At 40.1% G+C, this 21009-nt stretch overlaps 1 non-coding gene across 1 annotated transcript; it reads right to left on the bottom strand.

The window, feature by feature from the left end:
- Positions 1-20613: 20613 nt before the first annotated feature.
- LOC148580082 (small nucleolar RNA R71) lies at positions 20614-20720 on the bottom strand. The gene has a single exon (XR_015899191.1). It is a non-coding gene; the product is annotated as a small nucleolar RNA R71 (small nucleolar RNA).
- Between the last annotated feature and the right edge of the window lie 289 nt (positions 20721-21009).

Here is a 21009-nt window from a genome sequence, read left to right on the forward strand (position 1 = left end):
GATGAACGTGACAATCATCATCATTCCCTAGCAACGCGTGCCTAACAACCACTTCCGTTCTACCTTAGATTGAATGAGTATCTCTTAGATCTCTTAATCAGAATCTTCGTGGTATAAGCTAGATTGATGGCGGCATTCATGAGAGTCCGGAAAGTCTAAACCTTGTCTATGGTATTCCGAGTAGGACTCTGAGATTGAATGACTGTGACGAACTTCAAACTCGCGATTGCTGGGCGTAGTGACAGACGCAAAAGGAGGGTGAATCCTATTCCAGCATGATCGAGAACCTCAGATGATTAGCCGTGCTGTGACAGAGCATTTGGACCATTTTCACAAGAGGATGGAATGTAGCCATTGACAACGGTGATGCCCTTACATAAAGCCAGCCATGGAAAGGAGTAGGATTGATTGGATGAAGGCAGCAGGAAAGCAGAGGTTCAGAGGAACGAAAGCATCTCTATGCGCTTATCTGAAATTCTCACCAATGATTTACATAAGTATTTCTATCCTTAGTTTAATATTTATTTTCAAAAACTCCATAACTATTTTATATCCGCCTGACTGAGATTTACAAGGTGACCATAGCTTGCTTCATACCAACAATCTCCGTGGGATCGACCCTTACTCACGTAAGGTTTATTACTTGGACGACCCAGTGCACTTGCTGGTTAGTTGTATCAAAGTTGTGACAAATTATAAATTGAGATTAGAGCACCAAGTTTTTGGAGCCATTACCAGAGATCACAATTTTGTTCACCAATGTCTCATAACTTGGATTAGAGTTTTGATGCACTTTATTGCTTGATTTCAGGACAAAGGAAGTAAGGAAGAACCAAGTTAGTAGCCACGTTAGTCTAGCTAACGTGACCACTAACGTGGAATTGAGGCTAGCTTGTAACGTTAATGAGAAAAGTGATTGCCATTAACGCCTTCGTGAGCCATCTTAGCCCACGTTAGTTACCACGTTAACTATGTTAACGTGGAAGCTAACGTGGAAGAGAAGTAGAACTCCAACGTTAGTGGTAAAAGTAAGTGGCACTAATGTACCAAAGTGGCAGCTGGCCACGTTAAGAGTCACGTTAACTCAGTTAACGTGAACTCTAACGTGGAAGGAGCAAGGAATCACCAACGTTAGTGACACTCACCTTTGTCACTAACGTTGGATTAAGCCACTATGAGCCACGTTAGTTGCCACATTAATTACATTAACGTGGAAGCTAACGTGGAGAAGAGGGATGATGAGCCAACGTTAGTGACACTCACCTTTTTCACTAATGTTGGAGATGGCTATCAATACCAGTTAGAAGTCACGTTAACCTAGTTAACTTGAACTCTAACGTGGGAAGTAGGGGCGTTTTGAAGCGTTAGTGACAAAGGTAAGTGTCACTAATGCTCTCGAAGATTTGGCAAGCCTACGTTAAAGGCCACGTTAACTATACTAACGTGAACTCTAACGTAGGGAGAAAGGGGTACTCTCAACGTTATTGGAAAAGGTAAACCCCAGTAACGTTTGCAAAGGGCCAAGATGCAACGTCAGTAGTCACATTAGTGCCACTAACGCTGAAGTTAACGTGGACCATTTTTGGGTTAAGAATGTTAGTGAAAAAGGTGATTGTCACTAACGTTCTCGACCCCACCGTTTCACTTAACGTTAACACCACTAATGCCCCAAGCTAAAGTCCATACCTACTGCACACTTTCTCTGCAAGTAAAGCTAAGCCCACTGAAGAAGATAACTGCTTCAACTCAAGATCCAAAGGCCCATATCCAAGACTTGAAGAAGCAACTAGAAGATCAGAAGAATAGTATAAATAGGGAGAACGTTGAACTAGAAGGAAGCTTTTGGCATTATTAGAATTACACTCTGTATTTTTTACTTTCTTTGCAACTTCTAGTTTAACTTTTCAGAATATTCTCCATCTTTGTTTTCCATTCCCAGAGCTATGAACAACTAAACCCTTTTCATTGGGTTAGGGAGCTCTGTTGTAATTTGATGGATCAATAAGAGTTTTTATTATTCTTCTTCTTTCTTTTCTCTTGATTTTACTAGAAAGCTTTCAATCTTCACCCAATTGAGTAGTTATCTTGGAAAAGAAGCTATTCATACTTGGATCTCTTCGGAACCTTGGAAGAGGAATCAAGAGATCATGCTAGAAATGCTTTCTCATGTTGGATCAAATTGGGGTTTGGATGGATATAGTGACATATAATCCTACCAACACTTTGATTTGAAAATACATGTGGTATAATCAGTGACCATACCTCATCTCTTCTCATGAGCAATTGGACCAAGGAATTGGCTATTGATCAAGATTTGAGAGATTGAATTACCAAGGAATTGGAATTCAATTACTTAAGATTGCCAAGGAGATCAATGAATGCATTGATTGAGGAAGAGATGAAAATGAACTTGATCTGGAGGAAGCAACATCTCCTAAGCCCGATGAACTCCCCATTTCTGATCTTACCCATTCTCTTTAATTTCTGCCAATTACTTTTATGATCATCTTCCCCATTCCCATTTAAGATTCTGCAATTTATTTTCCGTCATCTATTTTCAGCTCTTTATTTCCAGCATTTACATTTTCTCCTATTTACTTTCTCGCCATTTAATTTCCTGCAACTCTTAAACCAAATTCTGCTTAGCTCAACTAGAACATTCCTCCAATTAAAGTTGCTTGACCAATCAATCCCTGTGGGATTCGACCTCACTCTTTTGTGAGTTATTACTTGACGACAATTCGGTATACTTGCCGAGGGAAATCTGTTGAGAGACAAGTTTCCGTGCGTCACTCCTGCCTTGTTTGGATCCATATTGCACTACTTTACCGTCCAATAGGCTCTATGCTCAATTTCTACCGGAAGGTGGCATGACTTTCCATAGACGATCCGGAAGGGACTCATCCCTAACGGAGTCTTGTAGGATGTCCTATACGCCCACAGTGCATCTCCTAGCCGGAAGCTTCAATCCTTCTTTTGCGGATTTACCACTTTCTCCTAGATTCTCTTGATCTCCCGGTTGGACACTTCCGCTTGTCCATTGGTTTGTGGAAGATAAGTAGTGGCAACCTTATGTAATACTCCATAGCGCTTGAGCAATGCTTCTACTTTCCTGTTACAAAAGTGGGATCCTTGGTCGTTCACGATTGCTCGTGGCGACCTATAACGGCATATAACATGATTTCTAATAAAAGAAACAAGGGAATTGGCATCGTCAAGGCGGGTAGGTATTGCTTCTACCCACTTTGACACGTAGTCAATCGCTAACAGAATATATAGATACCAACTTGAGTTGGGAAACGGTCCCATAAAGTCAATGCCCCATACATCAAATATCTCACAGAACAACATAGGTTGCTGAGGCATCTCATCCCTTTGGGACATGTTTCCCGACTTCTGACATTGATGGCAAGACACACAGAACCAGTTAGCATGCTTGAATAAGGTTGGCCATTAGAATCCACAATCCAACACCTTTTTGGCTGTCCTTTGTGGGCCAAAGGGGCCACCACATTCAGACGAATGGCAAGCTTCAAGAATGGGTTGAATTTCAGATTCCGGCACACATCTTCGAATTACTTGGTCTATGCCCCTCTTCCACAAGTGAGGGTCATCCAAAATGTAGTATTTGGAATCACTCGTCAACTTGTCCCTTTGGTTTTTAGAAAAGTTAGGAGGGAAGATTTTTGCAACCAAGTAGTTCGCCATTGGGGCAAACCAAGGAAAGCTATCCGACACAGCATGCAAACTATCCAATGGGAATGAGTCATTGATCGGAAATGGGTCAAATTTTAAATTCTCAAGGTGGCTTAAATGATCTGCAACCAAGTTTTGAGACCCACTCCGGTCCCAAGTCTCAAGGTCGAATTCTCGCAAAAGCAAGATCCAACGTATGAGTCTAGGCTTTGAATCATTCTTTGTCAATAAGTACTTTAAAGTTGCATGATCCGTGTATACCACTATCTTGGACCCTAGCAAATAAGATCTGAATTTATCTAAAGCATGAACAATAGCTAAGAGTTCCTTTTCTGTAGTCATACAGTTAGATTGTGCTGTATCCAGTGTATTAGAAGAGTAAGCAATGAAATAAGGGAGTTTACCATCACGCTGTGCAAGCGCGGCACCTACAACATGGTTTGACGCATCACAAATTATCTCGAATGGCAACGTCCAGTTGGGGCCTCGCACAACCGGTGCTGTGGTAAGAACTCTCCTTAGCTCTTCAAATGCTTTCACACATGCACTGTCAAACTCAAAGTCTACATCTTTTTGGAGTAGGCGTGACAATGGCAAAGTAATTTTGCTGAAATATTTGTTAAAGCACCTGTAAAATCCTGCATGTCCCAAAAACGAGCGAACCTCCCTCACAGATGAGGGGTGAGGTAAAGTGGTGATAACATCGACCTTGGCCAGGTCTACAGAAATGCCTTCATGAGAAACTACATGTCCCAACACTATGCCTTGTCTTACCATAAAGTGACATTTTTCAAAGTTCAAGACAAGGTTGGTGTCAACACATCTAGCTAATACCTTTGCCAAGTTCTCTAAGCAGCAATCAAATAAAGTTCCATAAACACTGAAGTCATCTATAAAGACTTCCAGACAATTCTCTATTAGATCGGAAAAGACACTGGTCATACACCGCTGAAAAGTAGCAGGTGCATTACATAGTCCAAATGTCATCCTTTTGTAGGCAAATGTGCCAAAAGGACAAGTGAATGTTGTCTTTTCCTGATCTTCAGGAGCAATGTGAATCTGGAAGTATCTAGTGAATCCATCAAGAAAGCAATAATGGGATTTACCCGCCAAACGGTCCAACATCTGATCAATAAAGGGTTAAGGGTAGTGGTCCTTTCTTGTAGTGGCATTGATGCCAAGGCATCTTAGGCTAGTTTCACTAGCATTTTTCTGTTAGTTTTAGTTGTTTTATGCATTTTCTTGAGCTTAAAGTAACCAAGAATGGTTAAATGAATAACAAAGCAATGAACCATCCAAACAGTATGATTTTGATGCAAATTCCATGAGTTTTTAGTTATATTACTTGAATGCTATGAATGGAAGATTTCTCATGAAATTTTGCAAGACTTTGATGCAATTGTTTGGATGATTTCAGGGAAGAAGAGGCTAGGCAAGGAAGCAACAAAATCAATAAAGGAAGCTTGAATATCACATGTGGAGTTTAAGTTCCAGTTTAAGCTTAAACTGGAACTTAAACTACCAAACCATATAATGCTGGAAATGGCGTTTAAGTTCCAGTTTAAGCCTAAACTGGAGCTTAAACGCCAGAATCATGAAGGCTAAGAAATGCTGGAACTGGCGTTTAACCTCCAGTTTAACCTTAAACTGGAAGTTAAACGCCAGAATGAGAATTTCACCAAGGGAGCATTTCCACGTTTAAGCTCCAGTTTAACCTTAAACTGGAGCTTAAACGTGTTCGACACAAATTCTCACCAAAGAAGCACTTCCACGTTTAACCTCCAGTTTAACCTTAAACTGGAGGTTAAACGCCAGAAGTAAGAAAGGCACCAGGAGCATTCCACGTTTAAGCTCCAGTTTAACCTTAAACTGGAGCTTAAACGTGTTCGAGTATTTCTCTCCTCCAGGGTTGCTTTCCCATTTCCACGTTTAAGCTTCAGTTTAACCTTAAACTGAAGCTTAAACGTGTTCGACCCAATTGCTCCTCCAGGGTTGCTTTCTTCATTTCCACGTTTAAGCTTCAGTTTAACCTTAAACTGAAGCTTAAACGTGTTCGACTATTTCTCTCCTCCAGGGTTGCTTTCCCATTTCCACGTTTAAGCTTCAGTTTAACCTTAAACTGAAGCTTAAACGTGTTCGACCCAATTGCTCCTCCAGGGTTGCTTTCTTCATTTCCACGTTTAAGCTTCAGTTTAACCTTAAACTGAAGCTTAAACGTGTTCGACATTTCACACTCCTGGGTTGCTTTCTTCCATTTCCACGTTTAAGTTTCAGTTTAACCTTAAACTAAAACTTAAACTTCAACTTAAACGCCACTTTTTGAAAGGATTTCTAGGCCATATATATTGAAGTTTAAGTTAGCATTTGACCACAAACATTAACTTAAACGTATTATGGTATGAAACCCAATTGAATATCATGGTTTATGGGATTGGGCCTGAAGGATTGATGAGTCTGGAGCTTCAATTTGTTGAGTCTTGTGTCATTACTTGTTTATCACTAAGTTTGCTCAATGAATGTTACAGAATTGGATCACAGCCTCATCAGGATTATGGACCATAAACCCAAAGCAAAAGGAAATCAGAGAAAGGCCTCAAAGCCCAAGAAACACAACAGAAGCTCAATTTAGAAAGTGTATAAATAGGATAGAATTTAAGTTAGTTAGAGAGAAATTTTTAGACGGAGAACTTTGGATCATTTTCTTTTAGTTTTGTAATTGAATTCAGAGCTATGACTCACTAAACCCCTTTCATTGGGTTAGGGAGCTCTATTGTAATTCAATGAATCAATAATAGTTTTATCTTCTTCTTCAATCTTTTCTCTTGAATTTTGTTAGAAAGCTTCTCGATCTAATTCCATTGGGTAGTTGTCTTGGGAAAGAAACTACCCATAATTGGAATCCTTCGGAACCTTGGGAAAGGAATGGAGGATTCATGCTAGAGAAGCTTTCTCACAGTGAATTGGATTGGGGTTTGGATGGATATTGTGACATGTAATCCTACCAAATTGTGGTTCATGAAACTGTGTGGTATAATCAGTGATCGAGCATCATCTCTTCTTATGAACATTTAAACCAAGGGATTGGGAATTTGTTTGTTTTTAGAGAGAATTGGTGAGCCAAGGGATTGGGATCCAATCATATAAGATTGTCAAGCAAAATTCAATGAATGCATTGGTTGAGGAAGGGATAAAAGTTGTTTTGATTCGGAGATCTCAATATCTCCTAACACCCAATGAACTCCCCATTTCTGATTTACCACTTTCTCTTTACATTCTGCAATTAAATTCATGCAATCACCCCATCCCTTTTAATTTCAGCAATTTAGCTTCTCGCTCTTTAATTCATGCAATTTTACATTCCGCAATTCTCATCTAAATCTTGATTCCGCTCAACTAGAACATACTTCTAATCCGAATTGCTCACTCAACCAATCCTTGTGGGATTCGACCTCACTCTATTGTGAGTTTTTACTTGACGATAACCGGTGCACTTGCCGGAAGGAATTTTGCCGATCGTGCAATTTCCTAAATCGTAGCATATCAAGTTTATGCACATCAGGCATTCAACCTCCTATAATCGATGCACACTCGCCACGCTTTTTGTACTCTCTTGGTGACCACTTCACCATCATCCTTTTTAACCGTAGTGATGCCCGATTTCTTGGGAACAACCTGGACCGGACTCACCCATTCACTGTCAGAAATTGGATATATGATACCTGCATCAAGTAGCCTAGTGACTTCCTTCTTTACAACATCAAGGATGGTAGGGTTGAGCCTCCTTTGCAGTTGCCTAACCGGCCTAGCTCCCTCTTGGAAAAATATACGATGTATGCACTTGAGAGGGTCAATCCCCACAATATCAGCTAGGCTCCAACCAATTTCCTTCTGGTACCTTCTTAGAACATCCAGGAACTTTTCTTCTTCTTCACTCGAAAGCTCACTAGCAATAATGACTGGAAACTTTTGATTGTTCTCTAAGAAAGCATACTTCAAATGAGATAGAAGAGGCTTCAGCTCACTCTTTGCCTCAAGCTGAGGTTCCTTTTCATCAAGCTCATGGTGTTCACTTTCAACAACTTTCACTTGTTGATCCTCTTGGTCATCCGTCTCTTCAACAACATGGTAGCATAACTTGTTATGGTCTTCTTCTTGCACTTCCACTACCACTTCATCAATTACATCACATCGGAGAACAGAATGCTCTTTCGGAGGATGCTTCATAGCTTTTTCCAAATTGAACTTGATAGTCTTGTCTCCAACCTCAAAGGAGTATGTGCCGGTGAAGGCATCTAACTTGAATTTAGAGGTATTGAGGAAGGGTCTACTAAGTAGAACGGAGGATGAGCTTCTATTTTTTGTTGGAGGCATTTCAAGGATGTAAAAGTCAATCGAAAAGACCAAATCCTTGATTGCCACAAGTACATCTTCTGTTATTCCCAACACAGTGATCACACTCTTATCGGCTAAGGCAAACTTCGTCGTCGACTTCTTTAATGGAGATAAATTCAACCGCACAAAGATAGAAAGTGGCATGATGCTTACGCAAGCTCCTAGATCACACATACAGTCATGAAAAGTACGTCTACCAATACAACAAGACACCAAACAAGGTCCAGGGTCACCACATTTCTTTGGAATAGGTTCCATCAAGGAAGAGATTGAACTACCCAAGGATAATGTCTCCAACTCTCCTATCATATCCTTGTGTGTGCACAAGTCTTTCAAAAATTTTGCATACTTCAGAATTTGTTGGATAGCATCAAGAAGCGGTATGGTTACCTCAACTCTCTTGAACACTTGAAGCATGTTTAAATCGAATTCCGGCGTCTTCTTTGCTTTCTTCACCAAGGAAGGGAATGGGATAGGAACGGACTCATCCACTATAGCTTTCCTCTTGGGTTCCTTAAGGATTACTCCTTCTTCATCTTGCCTTTTATCCACCTCCTCTTCTTCATGTGGAGTTTCAACAACCACTTCTTTCTTATGAATGTCTTCCATGACCCTAGGAGGTATCTCCTCCAATGTAGTTTCCAACCGTAGAGTGATAGCATTGAGACCGCCTTTGGGGTTTGGTTGGGGTTAGGAAGGAAGGCTAGAAGAGCTTGAGGGTTGGTTGGTGTTGTTGGAGGACATGGACATCTTTGAGATCATATAGGTAATATTGGCCAATTGAGCGCCCATGGTATCGAATTGAGCCTTGTAGCCCTCGTCCCGTTTCTCCATAACGGCTTTAAGCTCGTCAAATTGATTAGTGGAAGATAAAGAGGATTGGTTGGATTGTTGACTATGGTGTGGTGCTTGGTATTTGGTGTAGTTATTTTGGTTTTGGTTGTGGTGATTTTAGTTGGCTTGGTGGTTGTTGTTGTTGTGTTGGTATTGAGATGAAGATTGGTTGTTGTTGTAATGAGAAGAAGAGTTGTTCCATCTTTGGTTTTGATTGCTCCCTTGTACATTGTCTCACCACCCTTGATTTTGATTACTACCATGAAAGTAGTTGTTTTGGCCTTGAGAAGGATAGGGCGGACGGTTGTTATAGTTCACATTGGCTACAACAAGGGTATGCTCCTCTTGAATTTGATGGCATTGATTGGTGTAATGTGTGGTGCTATAGCACAAACCACAAATTCTAGGAGGGCCTTCAAGTTGAGCAACTTGAGGTGTGGCTTGGATGGCTTGGATGGAGTAGTATTCCTTTTGATCTTTTTATATTTGAGTGAGGATAGTAGTCATGTCCCCAAGTGCCTTTGTTAAGCTTGCTTCGGAAGGTGATGACTTGCATCATCTACCCTTCTTTTGTGCATAACAAAGACCATAAAAGAGAATAAATGTCATTTGATCAGTACAATCATGCATTATTTAATGGATATTATGGTACACTACTTTGAGATGAGTTGTGTGATGAGTATTTTTGTGGAAAATCGAATTTCTCCAAAACACCCAAAACTAACCGGCAAGTGCACCGGGTCGCATCAAGTAATAATAACTCACGGGAGTGAGGTCGATCCCACAGGGATTGAAGGATTGAGCAATTTTAGCTTAGTGGTTGATTTAGTCAAGCGAATCAAGATTTGGTTGAGAGATTTGTGATTTGCAGAATTTAAATTGCAGAGAAAGTAAAGGGATTGGGTAAATTGCATGAAAGTAAAGAGAACTGAAATTTAAAGTGCTGAATCTTAAAGAACAAGAAATTAAATGGCAGAAACTTAGAACGCAAGAAATGTAAATTGCAGAATCTTAAATTGCAAGAAATGTAAATGGCTTGAATTGTAAAGGGAATTGGGAATTGGATTTGCAGAATTTAAACAAGGAAAAGTAAATTGCAACAAACAGAGAAGTAGAAAATAACTTGGATTGAATCAGATCTAAAAACAGAAATGTAAATGAGATTGAAAAGCATTAAACAGAGGATGTAAAATTTGAATTCAGATCTCAGGACCCAAGAGACTAGATAACCAAGTCTAGATCTCAATGCCTTCCTAGATCCAACAAGAACAATTGCAAAGGAAATGTAAATTGCAAAGAAAATAGATGAAGAAGCAATTAACCGAAACTGAAATTCAATTAAGCAGAGAATTAAACAAGATCCCAAGGTGAGATTGAAACAGATTTCCTTCAATTCTCCAACCCAAGATCCAAGACAATTGTGATTGAAATTGAAAGCAAGAAAACTAAGAGGAAGGGAATTCAATTCTCCTTCCCCGAGACTTAGAAATTAAAATTCACTCAATACCAAAAGCTCTCCGAAAACTCTCTATGAAAACTAAAAGGAAAGCTCCCCGAAAAACTTAAATCCTATGCTATTTATACACTTTCTTCAAATGGTCTTCAAGCCTTCAATTGGGCCTTTGCTCTTGATGGAATTGGGTTTATAGAGGCCTTGGTTGATTGCTCTAGGAGTTTGGAGAAGAACCGAATTGAACCGGGTTTGGAATCATGAAAGCTTGAGTAAAAGTTTGAGTAAAAGTTTGAGGCAAACTTTTACTCCAACTTTTCACATCAGCCACCCTCTTTTGCTGATACCAACGTTGGGGCAAAAGTTAGGGGTCAAACTTTTGCTCCAACGTTGGCCTCCCCTTGCACACTCATGGCGCCAACGTTAGCCAAAAAGTTAGAGGCTAACGTTGGCGCAAACTTTTGCTCTCCAGGTTGTGTTGTTCATGCGCCAACGTTTGCCAAAAAGTTTGAGGCTAACGTTGGCGCAAACTTTTGCTCTCCAGGGTGTTGATTTGTGATGCCAAAAGTTTGCCAAAATGTTTGAGGCAAACTTTTGCTCCAGCTTTTTGCCCAAAAGTTTGCACAAAAGTTTTAGGCAAACTTTTGGTCCAGCTTTTTGCACAAAAGTTTGCACAAAAGTTTGAGGCAAACTTTTGCTCCAGCTTTTTGCCCAAAAGTTTGCACAAAAGTTTGAGGCAAACTTTTGGTCAAGCTTTTTGCTCCCTGGTTCATTTTCACTTATTCCAAAAGTTTGAGCTAAAGTTTGAGGCAAACTTTTGCTCAAACTTTTTGTCCTCTCTTCCTCCTAGCCATTCCTTCTTGCTTCAACCTTTCTCCAAGCTTTCTTCACCTATCATTAATCAACCAAACACATCAAAGCTATGCTCAAAATCATGAGATATTCATTCTTTCATAATATGTGACAATTATAGCATAAAACCTCATGAAATAGCATGAATTCATACATGGTTGATTAAATCAAAGGAAGCATGAAAATCTACCCAATTGGCTTGCTTATGGCTCAAGAAAATGCATAATTCAATTGAAAACGGAAGAAAAAGGCTAGTGAAACTAGGCTAAGATGACTTGTCATCACAACACCAAACTTAAAGCTTGCTTGTCCTCATGCAAGAAAGGAATTATGCTCAAAGGTTCTTTCAATCATAATCGATTTGAAAAATTACATGTACTATCCTGTGAGTGAAGTGATCAAGTGACAGTGGGGTGAACTCTAAATCATGTGCTCATGCAAGGGCTTCAGTGCTTACTAGTCCTCACGTATTGGGAGTCTTAGGTCTTAGGATTTTCATCCAAATGGTATCATGGAGATCTCTTTATATGTAATCACCTTGAAGCAGCTTATAGTTTCTTTGCTTTGGCCTTGACTCTAAGTGTCATGTCTCAAAGCGGCTCTTTAGATAAGCTTTCAATCAATACTCCTAAACCAGTTGGTTTTAAGGTATTAGGTGTTAAAGCACCCCTAAGGATTTACTTGCTCAAGCCTCTTTCTTTGACACAATTCAACCACAAGCATTTACTAGGCTAACAACTCTTTGAGTTTTGTTTCTTCTTTCTTTTTCTGCCTAGTAATTGATGCTCAGAGCCTTGGGCCATGTTCTTTTTGTTTTTGTATTTTCTTTCTTTTCTTTTCTTTTGTTTGCTGCTTCTTGGATCAATAAATTTTTGAGAATCTCCACAATACTTCTTTGAACTTCATGTCCTGCCTATGAGCTCCCATGCAAGTTTTCATAAGCATGCAACCTCAATACATTATCATACAACTAGAACTGCCACTTCTCCTAATCTTTTGCTTGCCTCAAAATTGTTTAATTCCTCAATCCTTCTTTTCAAAGAACTTTCATGTGATGCATTTTTTAAGTATTGAGTGCAAACAAGTGTGAAAAGTGTAGTGTTGTAAATGATCAAGAATCTTAATTATTGAATTACAGAAAAACTATACTATGCAGACAGACAGGGGTACAATATCACTTTCAATCACAGCAATATCTGATGTAAAATAATCACTTAACAATACAACCTTTTGGAGTTTACTTGCTTTCCTCCTTCTCATCATCATCATTGCTGGTCTTCATATTCCTCTTTCATCTCCTTGATTGATGATGCTTAATTTTTCCAAAAGCTTGTATGATGCTCTGCAGTGATATTGAAAGTTGCTTGTTCCCCAAGCACTTAGAAACAATGGTTAGCATGCATGATTTATTTGTGGGCCTTTGAACTTACTTTGGTGTGGGAACACCAAACTTAGTACTTTGCCAATGGTTCTCATGCATCGAATTAACCATGTGTGAAACTCTTTTTCTTTTTTTTTTCAAAAGCAATAAAACTGAAAACTAGGAAATAGCAGAATAGTTAACTAGTTCATCCAACATGCTTGAAGCCAGCATTATGCAGAAAGTGAGAATGTGTTTTATGATGGGATTTTGGTGGAACACCAAACTTAGAATCCTTCATTCTCCCTTAGATTGTTTTGGTGTGCAACACCAAACTTAGCTTCTTGCAATATAGATAAAACTAATTAACCTTTTTATTGAAATAGCTATGAAAAGAAAGTTACCTCAGGTTGGGTTGCCTCCCAACAAGCGCTCTTTTATTGTCACTAGCTTGACATTTTGCTCTTTGATTATGGAGGCTGGAAATCATAATGCCTCAGTTTTTCTCCTCTTGCTGTAGGATTCCTTTCCTCCATGACCTGCACAATCACAAACAATCCAAATGAAAATTGGATATTCTCATGCCAGAATGTAGTCAGAGGATTAGTTGACACCATGTGTCAAACAGTTGGTAAACTTGAGAGATTAATGAACGAAAATCACTTCTCTCGTTTATTTATCAAGCTATAAGAATCATATTCAGCAAGATAAACCAAGAAAACTTCACTCTATTGCTAAAGTGAGGTTTCAATTAGCTCAGGCAAAAATTCAAACAGTTAGTGTGTCAGTAAAAAATTAAAGAAAAAGTGCTTGATCTAAATTGCCACCTCACTTAATCATTGTCAATCTAATCAATCCCCGGCAACGGCGCCAAAAACTTGATGAGTATTTTTGTGGAAAAACGAATTTCTCCAAAACACCCAAAACTAACCGGCAAGTGCACCGGGTCGCATCAAGTAATAATAACTCACGGGAGTGAGGTCGATCCCACAGGGATTGAAGGATTGAGCAATTTTAGCTTAGTGGTTGATTTAGTCAAGCGAATCAAGATTTGGTTGAGAGATTTATGATTTGCAGAATTTAAATTGCAGAGAAAGTAAAGGGATTGGGTAAATTGCATGAAAGTAAAGAGAACTAAAATTTAAAGTGCTGAATCTTAAAGAACAAGAAATTAAATGGCAGAAACTTAGAACGCAAGAAATGTAAATTGCAGAATCTTAAATTGCAAGAAATGTAAATGGCTTGAATTGTAAAGGGAATTGGGAATTGGATTTGCATAATTTAAACAAGGAAAAGTAAATTGCAACAAACAGAGAAGTAGAAAATAACTTGGATTGAATCAGATCTAAAAACAGAAATGTAAATGAGATTGAAAAGCATTAAACAGAGGATGTAAAATTTGAATTCAGATCTCAGGACCCAAGAGACTAGATAACCAAGTCTAGATCTCAATGCCTTCCTAGATCCAACAAGAACAATTGCAAAGAAAATGTAAATTGCAAAGAAAGTAGATGAAGAAGCAATTAACCGAAACTGAAATTCAATTAAGCAGAGAATTAAACAAGATCCCAAGGTGAGATTGAAACAGATTTCCTTCAATTCTCCAACCCAAGATCCAAGACAATTGTAATTGAAATTGAAAGCAAGAAAACTAAGAGGAAGGGAATTCAATTCTCCTTCCCCGAGACTTAGAAATTAAAATTCACTCAATACCAAAAGCTCTCCGAAAACTCTCTATGAAAACTAAAAGGAAAGCTCCCCGAAAAACTTAAATCCTATGCTATTTATACACTTTCTTTAAATGGTCTTCAAGCCTTCAATTGGGCCTTTGCTCTTGATGGAATTGGGTTGATAGAGGCCTTGGTTGATTGCTCTTGGAGTTTGGAGAAGAACCGAATTGAACCGGGTTTGGAATCATGAAAGCTTGAGTAAAAGTTTGAGTAAAAGTTTGAGGCAAACTTTTACTCCAACTTTTCACATCAGCCACCCTCTTTTGCTGATACCAACGTTGGGGCAAAAGTTAAGGGTCAAACTTTTGCTCCAACGTTGGCCTCCCCTTGCACACTCATGGCGCCAACGTTAGCCAAAAAGTTAGAGGCTAACGTTAGCGCAAACTTTTGCTCTCCAGGGTGTGTTGTTCATGCGCCAACGTTTGCCAAAAAGTTTGAGGCTAACGTTGGCACAAACTTTTGCTCTCCAGGGTATTAATTTGTGATGCCAAAAGTTTGCCAAAAAGTTTGAGGCAAACCTTTGCTCCAGCTTTTTGCCCAAAAGTTTGCACAAAAGTTTAAGGCAAACTTTTGGTCCTGCTTTTTGCACAAAAGTTTGAGGCAAACTTTTGGTCCAGCTTTTTGCTCCCTGGTTCATTTTCACTTATTCCAAAAGTTTGAGCTAAAGTTTGAGGCAAACTTTTGCTCAAACTTTTTGTCCTCTCTTCCTCCTAGCCATTCCTTCTTGCTTCAACCTTTCTCCAAGCTTTCTTCACCTATCATTAATCAACCAAACACATCAAAGCTATGCTCAAAATCATGAGATATTCATTCTTTCATAATATGTGACAATTAAAGCATAAAACCTCATGAAATAGCATGAATTCATACATGGTTGATTAAATCAAAGGAAGCATGAAAATCTACCCAATTGGCTTGCTTATGGCTCAAGAAAATGCATAATTTAATTGAAAAAGAAAGAAAAAGGCTAGTGAAACTAGGCTAAGATGACTTGTCATCATTGTGCTGAATTTCAGATGAAAAAGGCATAAAAAATCGGTAGAAGACAATAAGAAGTTGGGCATGTGAAACTGGCATGCCACTTGGGAGCAAACGCCACAAAAATGCACTGGCGTGGCACGCCAGTACTAAATTCCAGGGAAAAGTCCAGGCATGCATATGGGCGTGGCATGCCTGGGACTGGGCGTGGCACGCTAGTACAAAGTTCCAGAGAGTAACAATGGAGGACACAAAAGGGGCGTGGCACGCCAGGTTGGGCGTGGCACCCCTAACCCATCAGCCACTCTTGGCGTGCCACTTGAGCAAAGGTGCGTGGCATGCCAACTCACTACTCCAGGAAGAACCTTCACTATGGTGTGCCACTTAAGAACCCAGGCGTGGCACGCCGAGCGTGAGGAGTTCACAAATGTATGGGCGTGCCACTTGAGCAGCATGGCGTGGCACGCTGGTACAATAATCCAGAGAATGGGCTGAAGGCAATTGAGGACTGGGCGTGCCACTTGAGGTCGAAGGTGTGGCAGGCCAACCTCTCAATCTCACTTAGGCGTGTCACTTGAGCAACCAGGCGTGGCACGCCAATGAACAAAGAGACCAAAGCAAAGGCTGGGCATGCCACTTGGTGTCGAAGGCATGGCACGCCAACCCAAGCATCTCACTATAGCGTGCCACTTGAAGGCTGAGGTGTAGCACGCCAGCTACTGGAACTAAGGCAAGATCATGGGCGTGGCACGCCAGCCTCTAGGCGTGACACGCTGGTATAAAATTCTAGAGAGGGTGAAGAAGGCCAAATACATGAAACGTGCCACTTGGTGTCGAAGGCGTGGCATGCCATCCACTATTCCTCACTTGGGCGTGCCACTTGGATCCCAAGCGTGGCACGCCAGTGTCATCCAGAGAACAAAGAAGCATTGCGGCATGCCACTTGAGTTCGTGGCGTGGCACGCCAAACAGAGGAACCAATTATTCACAAAGGGGCGTGGCACGCTAGACCCTGGGCGCGCCACGCTAGTTCAACTTTCCATAGAAGCTTGGACAAGCATACAGCAAGGGCGTGGCACGCCAGACCCTGGGCGTGCCCCGCTAGTTCAAGTTTCCAGAGGCAAAGAGAAATGGAAAAAGGCTAGTGCGTGCCACTTGAGCTCGAAGGCGTGGCACGCCAAGGTTGTTAGTGAAGACAAGCATGCCACTTGAAGGGCTGGGCGTGGCACGCCAAGCTAGAATTGAAGAGCACGTGACACGCGACTAGAGCGCCAACCACACGCTAGCAGGGAAGTCACGCTTATTGAGCTTCTTTTCCCTCCAAAATGTAATTTTCCTTTTTCACTTTTGTAATTCTTTTATTTTTACTAGGAGTAGTATAAATACCCCCAAGGAGTACTGAAGAGAGGGTTAAGCAGTTAGTTTTAGATCCACTTTTACACTTCACTTTTGAGTATTTTTCTTTGAGCTATGATTAGCTAACTTCCCTCTCATTGAGAGAGGGAGCTCTGTTGTACTTGATGGATTGATAATATTGAAATTCTTCTTCTCTTTATCTTCTCTTTGATTTGCTAGAAGGAATTTCGTTCTTAATGCTTAGTGTTCAATTATCTTGGAAAAGAGATTGAATGCAAAAAGGGTTTCATGGGAACCTTGGGAAAGGAAACATGAAACCATGCTTGAAATCCCTTCTCACACTTGAGTAGAATCTGAGTTTTGGTGTTTGGATATGTGACATATAATCCTCCTTCTACTTGGACCTATGATGGTGTGTGGTATAATCAGGGACCAAGCATATCTCTCTTCATGAGCAATTAGACCAAGGAATTGGCTATTGATCAAGATCTGAGAGATTGAGTCACCAAGGGATTGGGACTCAATCAATCATGATTGCCAAGAGGTCAATGAGTTGCATGAGTGAAGAGGATATAAGCTAGATTTGATCCAAAGAGACAACATCTCCTGATCTCAATGAATTTTCCCATTCTTATCTATCCCTTTTCTTTATAGTTTAATTTTACATTCAGCAATTCTCCATTCCCATTTACATTCAAGTCAATTATGATTCTGCACTTTACATTCTGTCATTTCCATTTCTGCACTTTATTGCTTATTGATGCCAGGGCATTTTGGCCAGTTTCACTGACCTTTTCTTTATGGTTTTAGGGTAGTTTCATGCACTTTCATAGGAAATAAGCAAGTTTTGGGTAGAATTTCACTTACATCTTGATTCAAGCTAACATTGTGATTTTTATATGAATTTTTGAGAATTATGCATGAATTGAATAACAAATTGGATGATGCATGTCTCATAACTTGGACAAGAACTTTGATGCACTTTATTGCTTGATTTCAGGACAAAGGAAGCAAGGAAGAACCACGTTAGCAGCCACGTTAGTCTAACTAACGTGACCTCTAACGTGGAAGGGGAGCTAGCTTCCAACGTTAATGAGAAAAGTAATCGCCAATAATTTCCTCGAAGCCATCATAGCCCACATTAATTGCCACGTTAACTACATTAACGTTGCCACGTTAACTACATTAACGTGGTAATTAACGTGGAAGAAGAAAATGAAGCCAACGTTAGTGACACTCACCTTTGTCACTAACGTTCGACCAAGCTCATATTGGCCACGTTAAGAGCCACGTTAACTCAGTTAACGTGGACTCTAACGTAGGGAAACAAAAGAATGACCAACGTTAGTGACACTCACCTTTGTCACTAACGTTGAGCTAAGCCACTTTGAGCCACGTTAGTTGCCACGTTAACTCAGTTAACGTGGACTCTAATGTGGAGGGAGCAAAGAATCGCCAACGTTAGTGACACTCACCTTTGTCACTAACGTTGGGATGAGCCATTATGAGCCACGTTAACTCCCATGTTAACTACATTAACGTGGAAGCTAACGTGAGTAAAAGGGATGATTAGCCAACGTTAGTGACACTCACCTTTGTCAATATCGTTGGAGATGGCTAGCAATACCACGTTTGAAGCCACGTTAACCTAGTTAACGTGAACTCTAACGTGGGAAGTAGGGGCATTTTGGAACGTTAGTGACAAAGGTAAGTGTCACTAACGTTCTTGAAGATGTGGCAAGCCTACATTAAAGGTCACGTTGGCCACACTAACGTGAACTCTAACGTAGGGAAAAAGGAGGATTCTCAACGTTATTGGAAAAAGTAAGTCCCAATAACGTGTGCGAAGGACCAAGAGGCAATGTTAGTGGTCACATTGATGCCACTAACGTTGAAGTTAACGTGGAGCATCCTTGGGTTAGGAACGTTAGTGAAAAAGGTGATTGTCACTAACGTTCTCGAACCCACACTTTCAGTTAACGTTAACGCCACTAACGTCCTAAGCTAGAATCCCTGCCTACTTCACACTTTCTCTCTACAAGTAAAGCTAAGCCAACTGAAGAAGATAACTACTTCAACTCAAGATCCAAAGGCCCATATCCAAGACTTGAAGAGCCAACCAAAAGATCAGAAGAATAGTATAAATAGGGAGAACTTTGAACTAGAGGGGAGCTTTTGGCATTATTAGAATTACTCTCTGTATTTTACTTTCTCTGCAACTTTTAGTTTAATTCTCAGAATGTACTCTCATTCTATGCTTTTCATTCCCAGAGCTATGAACAACTAAACCCCTTTCATTGGGTTAGGGAGCTCTGTTGTAATTTGATGGATCAATAATAGTTTTCATTATCCTTCTTCTCTCTTTTCTCTTGATTTTACTAGAAAGCTTTCAATGTTCATCCAATTGAGTAGTTATCTTGGAAAAGAAGCTATTCATACTTGGATCTCTTATGAACCTTGGAAGAGGAATGAAGAGATCATGCTAGAATTGCTTTCTCATGTTGGACCAAATTGGGGTTTGGGCGGATATGGTGACATATAATTCTCCCAATACTTTGATTTGGAAATACATGTGGTATAATCAGTGACCACGCTTCATCTCTTCTCATGAGCAATTAGACCAAGGAATTGGCTATTGATCTGATATGAGAGATTGAATTACCAAGGAATTGGAATTCAATCACTTAAGATTGCCAAGGAGATCAATAAATTCATTGATTGAGGAAGAGATGAAAATGGACTTGATCCGGAGAATGCAACATCTCCTAAGCCCAATGAACTCCCCATTTCTGATCTTACCCATTCTCTTTACTTTCTGCTATTTACTTTCATGCTAAACTCCCCTTCCCCATTTAAGATTCTACAATTTACCTTCCGTCATTTATTTTCGGCAATTTACTTTCCCGCCATTTAATTTCCTGCAATTCTCAACCCAATTTCTAATTAGCTCAACTAGAACATTCTTCCAATTAAAGTGGATTGACCAATCAATCCCTGTGGGATTCGACCTCACTCTATTGTGAGTTTTTACTTGACGACAATTCGGTATACTTGCCGAGGGAGATTTGTTAAAGGACAAGTTTCCGTGCATCAAGTTTATGGCGCCGTTGCTGGGGATTGATTTTGTATCAACAATGATTAAATTGGTGGATAACTAGATTGAGCATTTGTTTTTATTTTGTTTGATTTAAGTTCATTTGAGTAATTTACTTTCTGTTTGGCTATTTTCTTCCCTTTCCCCTACCCATTTTCTTAGTTGTTTATAATTCAGTCACTAACCCACTAACTATTTGATATATTACATCACTCACACTAACAACATTTATGTAGAAATTACTGTCTGCATCTATCTCTCTTGCTTGTGCCTTGTTGGTTGTATGACAGGTAGAAGAAGCGGGGCTTCAACTTCCTTTGATTCTGAACCTGAGAGGACCTTCCTTAGATTAAGGAGGGAAGCAAGAGGAAAGAGAGTAGTTGGTGCAGAGGAAGAGGAAGCGTACTTTGAACTAGACATGGATGAGAATATGAAAAACCATCATGAAGAAGAGGCTCACAACCATGGCAGAGAAGGTCCAGCGCATCAGGCTGGGGAAGAGAGAAGAGTTCTGGGTTCTTACATCAATCCAAACCCAGGAAACTGTGGAAGTAGCATCCAACGGCCAACCATACATGCCAACAACTTTGAACTAAAGCCACAGTTCATCACCCTTGTTCAGAACAATTGTTCATTCGGAGGAAGTGTCCAAGAAGACCCCAATCAACATCTAACCACCTTCCCGAGGATATGCGATACTATGAAGTCTAATGGTGTTCATCCTGACACTTATAAACTACTTCTGTTCCCTTTCTCACTCAAGGACAAAGCATCTAAATGGCTGGAATCCTTTCCAAAGGAGAGTTTAGCAACCTGGGAAGATGTGGTGAACAAGTTCTTGGCAAGATTCTATCCTCCTCAATGGGTCAACAGGTTGAGAGCTGAGGTACAAACATTCAGGCAGCAGGATGGTGAGACTCTATATGAAGCATGGGAGAGGTTTAAAGACTTGACAAGGAGATGCCTGCCAGATATGTTCAATGAATGGGTGCAGTTGTACATTTTCTATGAAGGCCTTTTGTATGAATCAAAGAAGGCAGTAGACCACTCATCCGGGGGATCTCTGAACAAGAAGAAAACCATTGAAGAAGCCATAGATGTCATTGAGACTGTAGCTGAGAATGACTATTTCTATGCTTCTGAAAGAGGCAACACTAGAGGAGTGATAGAGCTGAACAATATGGATGCACTGCTAGCTCAAAACAAGATGATTACCAAGCAATTAGCTGACCTTACCAAGAAGATGGAGAGAAATCAAGTAGCAGCA

The sequence above is a fragment of the Arachis ipaensis genome, chromosome B10, assembly GCF_059453495.1.
Source record: "Arachis ipaensis isolate K30076 ecotype BB chromosome B10, ASM5945349v1, whole genome shotgun sequence".
In the NCBI taxonomy this organism is placed as follows: domain Eukaryota; kingdom Viridiplantae; phylum Streptophyta; class Magnoliopsida; order Fabales; family Fabaceae; genus Arachis; species Arachis ipaensis.